Source organism: Bos indicus, chromosome 3 (genome assembly GCF_029378745.1).
Source record: "Bos indicus isolate NIAB-ARS_2022 breed Sahiwal x Tharparkar chromosome 3, NIAB-ARS_B.indTharparkar_mat_pri_1.0, whole genome shotgun sequence".
Classification (NCBI taxonomy): domain Eukaryota; kingdom Metazoa; phylum Chordata; class Mammalia; order Artiodactyla; family Bovidae; genus Bos; species Bos indicus.
The window spans coordinates 78169336-78180395 of NC_091762.1; positions in this window are offsets into that span (position 1 = coordinate 78169336).

The window sequence follows — 11060 nt, forward strand, 5'->3', positions numbered from 1 at the left end:
AGAAACAGTCAGAGGTTCATGCCAGACAGCAGGGGTCCTATGTCTTTTGAATGCCTTAGAAACTTTTCATTTAAAAGAAAACTTTATTGGGACTTCCCTAGTGGTCCAGTGCTTAAGAATCCACTTTCCAATGCAGGAGATGCATGTTCAATCCCTGGATGGGGAACTAAGATCCCACATACCACATGGATCCCACATGGAGCAAATAAGTTCGAGAGTCGCACCTACTGAGCCCATGCACTCTAGCACTCGTGTGCCACAACTAGAGAGCCCCCACACCACAGTGAAGATCTGATGTGCTGAAACTAAGACCCAATGCAGTCAAAAATAAATAAAGATATTTTAAAAAATTGTTATTGAGATACCACCAATTCACTCACTTAAAGCTTACAATTTAGTGGGTTTTATTATACTCAGAGTTGTATAACTATCACCACAATCTTAGAACTTTTTTTTGGCCATGCCAAGTGCCTTGTGACTGTGTGGATCACAACAAACTGTGGAAAATTCATAAAGAGATGGGAATACCAGACCACCTTACATGCCTCCTGAGAAACCTGTATGCAGGTCAAGAAGCAACAGTTAAAACCAGACATGGAAAAACAGACTGATTCCAAACTGGGAAAGGAGTATGTCAAGGCTATATGTTGTCACCCTGCTTATTTAACTTCTATGTAGAGTACGTAATGCAAAATGCTGGGTTGGATGAAAGTACAAGCTGGAATTAAGATTGTTGGGAGAAATATCAATAAGCTCAGATATGGGATGACACCACCCTAATGACAGAAAAGGAAGAGGAACTAAAGAACCTGTTGATGAAGGTGAAAGAGGAGAGCGAAAAAGCTGGTTTAAAACCCAACATTCAAAAAACTAAGAACATGGCATCTGGTCCCACCACTTCATGGCAAACAAATGGGGAAACAATGGAAACAGTGAAAGACTTTTTCTTGGGCTCCAAAATCACTGCAGATGGTGACTTCCACCATGAAATCAGAAGAAGCTCCTTGGAAGAAAAGCTATGACAAACGTAGATACCGTATAAAAAGTAGAGACATCACTTTGTCAACAATGGTCTAATCTAAGCTATGATGTTTCCCAGTAGCCATGTATAGAGTTGGACCATAAAGAAGGCTGAATGCCAGAGAATTGATGCTTTTGAACTGTGATGCTGGAGAAGACTCTTGAGAGTCCCTTGGAATGCAAGGAGATCAAACCAGTCAATCCTAAAGGAAATCAACCCTGAATATTCATTGGAAGGACTGATGCTGAAGCTGAAGCTCCAATACTTTGGTCACCTGATTTGAAGAGCTGACTCATTGGAAAAGACCCGGATGCTGGAAAAGATTGAGGGTAGAAGAGGGTGACAGAGGATGAGATGGTTGGATGGCATCACTGGCTCAACAAACAGGAGTTTGAGCAAACTCTGGGAGACAGTGAAGAAGAGAAGCCTGGTATGCTGCAGTCCATGGAGCTGCACAGTCAGACATGACTGAGTGACTGAACTAAACTGAAGTGGCTTGTGGGATCTTAGCTGCCTGAGCAGGGATTGAACCCAGGGCCATGGCAGTGAAAACACTGAATCCTAACCACTAGACCACCAGGGAACTCCCCAATTTTAGAACGTTTCAATTACCCCTAAGAAAAACTCCATACCCATTAGCAGTCACTGCCCATTTGTACCGAAGCCCCTCCACAGGTGTAGGTTGCCACTAATCTACTTTCTGTTTCTGCAGATTTGCTCTTAAATTCTTCAGAAGATCTGGTAAAACCAATGTCTATTCTGGGAATAAGCAAAATTTTGGATGCAATTTCTAGAGAAGCAGAGGCCTCAGTTTAAATTTAAAAGGAATATGCTTAATAAACTCAGAACTAATCTCTACCAAGTTGGCACTAGAGGAAGAAACTCCCTGTGGTGATGGTTGATGGTAAGGTCTTGTAGCTCTCACTCCTGTGTCTCTGCCTAACCTGAGATCTCTGCACATATACAATTTGCTCCAAAAATTTTACACATAATCTCCACATGTGAATGTCAGCCATGAGGCTCCATCTCCTTCATCCTTACCATTTGTTTCTTCTGGGAGCAGCAGAAACCTAAAAGATTCCAGTCAGCAATCAAGAGTGGTGTCTCTGAAGATCCATTTAAGGTATTGTGATTGTTGTTTTCCAGTCCCTAAGTCCTCTTTGCGACCCCATGAACTGCAGCACACCAGGCTTCCCTGTCCTTCACTATCTCCCAGTTTGCTCAAACTCATGTCCATTGAGTTGGATAAAGGCTCCTATTCATTGTTTATTATATCTGAGCATTGTGCTTATGTCTTCTAATTCTTCAGTTTTATGGATACCACCTGCACATGTATTATTTGTTTTTGGTAGCTCCTGGTAAATGTATCACCATGAAGAAACCTTCTGCCAATAATCTTTGTTCAATATTGTTACCTCTGACCTACTTCACAGAAGCCAAGGAGCACCGAGGGGGAACTTTTAGTGAAAAAGATCAGTGTTTGAGCTCCTGCTGGATCAATAAGAATGGCTTTGCTCTCTCAATGACTAAAGTATCAGGTTAAAATTTCAAGATGTTTCACATGGCTTATTTTAGAATAACAAGTAAGACTTTGATTACAATATATTTTAATTTTTAAGCTTTATTACTATGTTCAGGGAATTCTTGGCAGAGAAAACTGGAAGCACTTGAAAGCACACACAGACAAAATTACCTTTGTATTCACTGTAAGATCTGTCTTCCAATTCACCACGCCAATCTCATGCTCATTTACCACAGACACTCAGAGACTCTTTTTTAATGTATTTATTTTTAATTGAAGGATAATTGTTTTATAGTATTGAGTTGGTTTCTGCCATACATCAAAATGAATCAGCCATAGGTAAAAGAAATTGTTTTTGCTTTTGTGTTTTGTCTTGGAATCCACAAGCTCCTTCCTACTTCATATTTTCTTACTTCAGTTTCTTTGGCTTCTTCTTTAAATCTCTGTAAAGCTGGTTTATTCTCATTGTTCAGGCCTTAGCTCAGAAGGCTTTCTGACCACATATTCAAAAAAGTTGTCCCTCCCTCACATTGTGCTCTCAAAGTACATATTGCTCTCTGAAAATGATGTCAGTGATGTATCTATTTACTTGTTTATTCATTGCTTCTTTCTATCAGTGTGTAAACCATGAAGACCAAAGCCTTTACTGTTTTGTTCATCACAGAATCCTCAGGGCTCAGAACAGTGCTTGACACACAGGCAGATGTTCAGTAAGTAGTTGTTGGTTTAAATGTTCATTTTCAGAATGAATAAATACTAATAAGGGGGAAATATATTTTCGGTTTCCAAAGAGGTTTACATACATGCACTTGGAACTTTACTGAATGTTTTTAAACCTAAAAACTTGCTACTTATTGTAATGTCCAAAATAAAATGTTTTTAAAAGAGTAAAATGAAAAATAACAATCTTTTTTTTTCTTCTAAAGTTTTTCTTTTGGTTTGACATATTCAAAATTAATTTAAATTAAAAGGAAGGGGAATACATCAATTTTAAGTGGGTTATACTTCTAAATGTAAAATCCAATACTATAAAAATCTATAAAACTTATAAAACACAGGAGTAAATCTTTGGGATTCTGGGTTAGGCAAAGGCTTCTTAGATGTGACAACAAATGCAGAAGTGACAAAAGAAAAACAGATAAACTGGACTTGATCACAAAAGACCACATTAGATTAAAAAGCTTTTATGCTACAAAGGACACCACCAAGAAAGTGGAGAGTCAGCCCACAGATTGGGACAAAATATGCAAATTACATAACTGATAAGGCCCTTCATCTAGAATATAGAATACTTACAACTCTATAATTAAAAATAAATATAACTAGCCAGAAAATCGGAGAAGGCAATGGCACCCCACTCCAGTACTCTTGCCTGGAAAATCCCATGGATGGAGGAGCCTGGTGGGCTGCAGTCCATGGGGTCCCGAAGAGTCAGGCACGACTGAGTGACTTCACTTTCACTTTTCACTTTCATGCATTGGAGAAGGAAATGGCAACCCACTCCAGTGTTCTTGCCTGGAGAATCCCAGGGACGGAGGAGTCTGGTGGGCTGCCATTTATGGGGTCACACAGAGTTGGACACGACTGAAGTGACTTAGCAGCCAGAAAATAGCAAAGATCTAAATAGACATTCTCCAAAGCAGATATACAAATGGCCAAAAAGCATGTTAAGGATGCTCAATAAGCATGTTAAGGATGCTCTCTAATAACATTAGCTATTAGAGAAATACAAATCAAAACTACAGTGAGATACCACTTCACACCCATTAAGATGGCTTAAAATCAAAAGACAAATACCAGATGTGGAGAATCTGGAACTCTCATAATTGTTACTGGGATTGTAAAATGGTGCACCCACTTTGGAAGCTCCTCAAAATGCTAAACATAGAGTTACCACATGACAGAGCAATTCCATTCCTAGATATATATCCCAGAGAAATGAAAGCATATGTCCACACAAATCTTGAAATATTCACAGAATTATTCATAAGACCTAAAAAGCAGAAATAACACAAATGTCTATCAACTGGTTAATGTACAAATAAAATACAATGGAATATTATTCATTTATAAAAAGGAATGAAGTACTGATACGTGTGACAACATGGACTTAGAAAACATTGTGCTAAGGGAAATAAGCCAATCACAAAAGATCACATGATTCCATGCATATGAAATGTCCAAAATAGGCAAATCTGCATATAGTCAAAGCTATGGTTTTTCCACCAGTCATTTATGGATGTGAGTTGGACCACAAGGGAAGCTAAGCTCCGAAGAATTGATGCTTTTGAACTGTGGTGTTGGAGAAGACTCTTGAGAGTCCCTTGGAATGCAAGGAGACTAAACCAGTCAATCCTAAAGGAAATCAGTCCTGAATATTCATTGAAAGGACTGATACTGAAACTGCAGCTCTAATACTTTGGCCACCTGATACAAAGAATTGACTCACTGGAAAAGACCCTGATGCCGGGAAAGATTGAAGGTAGGAGGAGAAGGGGACGACAGAGGATGAGATGGTTGGATGGCATCACTGACTTGATGGACCTAAGTTTGAGCAACCTCCGGGAGTTGGTGATGGACAGGGAAGCCTGGCATGCTGCAGTCCATGGGTTTGCAAAGAGCTGGACACAACTGAGTGACTGAACTGATGAGACAGAAAGTAGATTAGTGGTTGCCCAGGGCTGGGGGTAGAGAGAACAAGGAGTGACAGTTAATGAGTTTCTTAAAAACGTTCTAAAATTCAGTTCAGTTCAGTCGCTCAGTTGTGTCCAACTCTTTCTGACCCCATGAATCGCAGCACAATTGGATAACGGTAATAGCTGCACCACTCTGTGAAAATACTAAAAAGAAAACCTTCGAATAGCACTCTTTAGATAGGTGAATTATATGGTATGCGATTAATTCTCAGTAAAGGTGTGTGTTTTTTTAAGAGTACAATGTAGCGGAAAAAAAGTAGGCAAGTTTAAAATCAAGGGTATCAATCTTCAAATAAAGTTTGAGGTAGCAAAATATAGAGAGTGTAATATTTCTATTTTTAGCTTTGATAGCCTAAGTTTAGCAATAGCCAAGACTTGCTATATTTATCATCCCATCCTCAGACAGAGGATTTGACATTTTCTTCATAAGAACCACCTTTACTACTTTTGTTTTAAAAATGCATTATATACTCAGTTCTGTTCAGTTCAGTCACTCAGTCATGTCCGACTCTTTGCGACCCCGTGAATCGCAGCACGCCAGGCCTCCCTGTCCATCACCAACTCCTGGAGTTCACTGAGACTCACGTCCATCGAGTCAGTGATGCCATCCAGCCATCTCATCCCATGTCATCCCCTTCTCCTCCTGCCCCCAATCCCTCCCAGCATCACAGTCTTTTCCAATGAGTCAACTCTTCTCATGAGGTGGCCAAAGTACTGGAGTTTCAGCTTCAGCATCATTCCTTCCAAAGAAATCCCAGGGCTGATCTCCTTCAGAATGGGCTGGTTGGATCTCCTTGCAGTCCAAAGAACTCTCAAGAGTCTTCTCCAACACCACGGTTCAAACACATCAATTCTTTGGCGCTCAGTTTTCTTCACAGTCCAACTCTTACATCCATACATGACCACAGGAAAAACCATAGCCTTGACTAGACGGACCTTTGTTGGCAAAGTAATGTCTCTGCTTTTGAATATGCTATCTAGGTTGGTCATAACTTTCCTTCCAAGGAGTAAGCATCTCTTAATTTCATGGCTGCAGTCACCATCTGCAGTGATTTTGGAGCCCAAAAAATAAAGTCTGACACTGTTTCCACTGTTTCCCCATCTATTTCCCATGAAGTGGTGGGACCGGATGCCATGATCTTCGTTTTCCGAATGTTGAGCTTTAAGCCAACTTTTTCACTCTCCTCTTTCACTTTCATCAAGAGGCTTTTGAGTTCCTCTTCACTTTCTGCCATATGGGTGGTGTCATCTGCATATCTGAGGTTATTGATATTTCTCCCGGCAATCTTGATTCCAGCTTGTGTTTCTTCCAGTCCAGCATTTCTCATGATGTACTCTGCATAGAAGTTAAATAAGCAGGGTGACAATATGCAGCCTTGACGTACTCCTTTTCTATTTGGAACCAGTCTGTTGTTCCATGTCCAGTTCTAACTGTTGCTTCCTGACCTGCATATAGGTTTCTCAAGAGGCAGGTCAGGTGGTCTGGTATTCCCATCTCTTTCAGAATTTTCCACAGTTTATGGTGATCCACACAGTCAAAGGCTTTGGCATAGTCAATAAAGCAGAAATAGACGTTTTTCTGGAACTCTCTTGCTTTTTCCATGATCCAGCAGATGTTGGCAGTTTGATCTCTGGTTCCTCTGCGTTTTCTAAAACCAGCTTGAACATCAGGAAGTTCACGGTTCACATATTGCTAAAGCCTGGCTTGGAGAATTTTGAGCATTACTTTACTAGCATGTGAGATGAGTGCAATTGTGCGGTAGTTTGAGCATTCTTTGGCATTGCCTTTCTTTGGGATTGGAATGAAAACTGACCTTTTCCAGTCCTGTGGCCACTGCTGAGTTTCCCAAATTTGCTGACATATTGAGTGCAGCACTTTCACAGCATCATCTTTCAGGATTTGAGATAGTTCAACTGGAATTCCATCACCTATACTAAAAATTAGATTCTCTTAACATTTATATGATACCTGTATCCAGTGTCCCCAAAGTACTAGAATAATAATTTTCTTTTGCTATAGGTGGTAGCCATGTAAGGATGAAAGACTGATTCCTCTATCATGTTACTTACAAGTGTAACAGGTCAGTGCTCAGGCTGTGAGATCAGACTGTTTGGACTCTTCTAGGCAATGTGAATTTGGGAGAGGCACTTAACCATAATTTCCTCAAGTATAAAAGGGGAGTAGTAATATTTCTCCATAGTGTTGTTCTGAGAATTTAAGGAAATGAGTCATGTAAGGTATTCAGCACAGTGTAAAGTGCATAGCAAATGCTCAAACTGTAGTCCTTGTTAGTAATTATTATTAGAATATAGCTACAGTAACAGTGGGTTGAGATCATTTAGAAATGGGTAAAAACAAGTTGTAATGTGGTTGATAACATCCTAAAAACAAGTGAGGGCTGGAAGGAGGTATACTATTCCCTTTATCAGTGTCATTAACATTAAGCAACTATATTGTATATTCAATCAATACACTTGGCTAGTTTCCAGCATTTGTTGCTAGAGAACTCTAGAGAGCTTGCTATAGATAAGGTTTTGAAGTTGCACAAGTATTTTTCAGAGAACAATATGTGATTCAAGCATTGCTACAGAGAGCTGATATTTTAGGATACATTTCTAATCAGTGATATCTTATAACTTGACAGTTTACAACTCCCGGCTTTCATTTGAATAACAGGTCTGCCAAGAAATCTCCTTTTCCTTCTCTCTTGAGGTTTATTTGGCCAATATTTTTTCTATAAGAGTAGTAGGAACTTTTAAATATTCATAAAGAAACTAACTTCTCAGAAGGAAACATTGCAAAAATAATTACATATAAAATAAAATCAATTGTGAGACATAAAAGAATTGGAATTTTGATCTTTACTTGTATAATTTCAAAATGGGCTTAAAATTTCCCTGGAGTAACCAAAATTCCAGGAGAGACAAAACGGAGAGAAGGAAGTTGAAAAGTGCTAAGAAAATTCATAGTCATACAATTTTGCTACGTATAGCTTATTTTTAAGTATTCTTCTTATAAGAATGCTTGCTGGTCATAAAGATCTATTTGAAGGAACCAGAAACCTGTACCTAGGATAAAAATGACTAAGGACAGGCCTGCCCCACTCCCCAGACTGTGGTGGTAGTGGTGGTGGTGTTTAGTTGCTAAGTCCTGTCCTGACTCTTCTGTGAACCCATGGTAGCAAGCAAGTCTCCTCTATCCATGGGATTTCTCAGGCAAGAATACTGGAGGGGGTTGCCATTCCCTTCTCCAGGGGATCTTCCTGACCCAAGGATCGAACCTGCATCTCCTGCACTGGCAAGTGGACTCGTTACCACTGAGCCACTAGGGAAGCCCTTCTAGACTGTAGTGAGTGGGTAAGTTACTTTGTCTCTTTGTGCTTCGTTTTTCTCATCTTAAAAAAGCAATAATACCTTTCCCATAGAGTTGATGTAAGGATTAAATGAGATTACATAAAGTGCACCAAGTACATAATAAAACATCAAGTTTTAGCCCTTGATATTGCTGTGGCAGAGGCCAGAAAGTGGTAAGAGGAGGGGCTGTAGCAAATGTCTCAAAGATGCAGATATTAATAGACCCTGTGAAAGAGAAAGAGTTTGTTAAAGCATGGTGATCTTCCGAGCTATTTTCAAAGGGGCATGAAGAGTATGATCAAAAACTCCTTGTGCTTTGTCTTGGTAAAAATCATAAGAGCCAGAGCTTATGGAAGGAGGCAGGGTCTGTGTGTGAGATGGGGGAGTGTGTGTGGCAGGGGCTGAGGCCACAGAGAAATACCTGATTTTGAGGAATATGGGCTGTATTTAGAAAACCACTAGGCTTGCTGCCACATGCCTGTAATATGACTTTTATTTTTCCTGTTAAGGAAGTGAAGTGAGTCTCTCAGTCGTGTCCGACTCTTTGCGACCCCTATATATAGTATAGTCCATACTATATATGGACTATATAGTAAATGGAATTCTCCAGCGAGCATACTGGAGTGGGTAGCCTATCCCTTCTCCAACAGATCTTCCTGACCCAGGAATCGAACCACGGTCTCCTGCATTGCAGGAGGCTTCTTTACCAACTGAGCTATGAGGGAAGCCCTCTCTGTTAAGGATTTGATTTCAATTATGCTCAGAAATCGATAAGGTTACATTCAGCCATGTTACATACCCTGTCTGACATACAACAATATTTCAGTTCAGTTCAGTCACTCAGTTCGACCCCATGAATCGCAGCATGCCAGGCCTCCCTGTCCATCACCAACTCCTGGAGTTTACTCAAATTCATGTCCATTGAGTCAGTGATGCCATCCAGCCATCTCATCCTCTGTCGTCCCCTTCTCCTCCTGTCCCCAATCCCTCCCAGCATCAGCATCTTTTCCAATGAGTCAACTCTTAGCATGAGGTGGCCAAAGTACTGGAGTCTGAGCTTTAACATTAGTCCTTCCAAAGAACACCCAGGGCTGATCTACTTTAGAATGGACTGGTTGGCTCTCCTTGCAGTCCAATGGACTCTCAAGAGTCTTCTCCAACACCACAGTTCAAAAGCATCAATTCTTCGGCGCTCAGACTTTTTCACAGTCCAACTCTCACATCCATACACGACCATTGGAAAAACCTTGACTAGACGGACCTTTGTTGGCAAAGTAATGTCTCTGCTTTTGAATATGCTATCTAGGTTGGTCATAACTTTCCTTTCAAGGAGTAAGTGTCTTTTTTATTTTTTAACTTTACAATATTGTATTAGTTTTGCCAAATATCAAAATGAATCCGCCACAGGTATACCTGTGTTTCCCATCCTGAACCCTCCTCCATCCTCCCTCCCCATACTCTCCCTCTGGGTCGTCCCAGTGCACCAGCCCCAAGCATCCAGTATCGTGCATCGAACCTGGACTGGCGACTCGTTTCATACATGATATTATACATGTTTCAATGCCATTCTCCCAAATCTCCCCACCCTCTCCCTCTCCCACAGAGTCCATAAGACTGATCTATACATTAGTGTCTCTTTTGCTGTCTCAATCACCATCTGCAGTGATTTTGGAGCCCCAAAAAATAAAGTCTGACACTGCTTCCACTGTTTAGCCACCTACTTCCCATGAAGTGATGGGACCAGATGCCATGATCTTAGTTTTCTGAATGTTGAGCTTTAAGCCAACTTTTTCACTCTCCACTTTCACTTTCATCGAGGCTCTTTAGCTTTTCACTTTTTGCCATAAGAGTGGTGTCATCTGCATATCTGAGGTTATTGATATTTCTCCTGGCAATCTTGATTCCAGCTTGTGCTTCTTCCAGTCCAGCGTTTCTCATGATGTACTCTGAATATAAGTTAAATAAGCAGGGTGACAATATACAGCCTTGACGTACTGCTTTTCCTATTTGGAACCAGTCTGTTGTTCCGTGTCCAGTTCTAACTGTTGCTTCCTGACCTGCATATAGGTTTCTCAAGAGGCAGGTCAGGTGGTCTGGTATTCCCATCTCTTTCAGAATTTTCCACAGTTTATTGTGATCCACACAGTCAAAGGCTTTGGCATAGTCAATAAAGCAGAAATAGATGTTTTTCTGGAACTCTCTTGCTTTTTCCATGATCCAGCAGATGTTGGCAGTTTGATCTGTGGTTCCTCTGCGTTTTCTAAAACCAGCTTGAACATCAGGAAGTTCACGGTTCACATATTGCTAAAGCCTGGCTTGGAGAATTTTGAGAATCAGTTTACTGCGTGTGAGATGAGTGCAATTGTGCGGTAGTTTGAGCATTCTTTGGCATTGCCTTTCTTTGAGACTGGACTGAAAACTGACCTTTTCCAGTCCTGTGGCCACTGCTGAGTTTCCCAAATTTGCT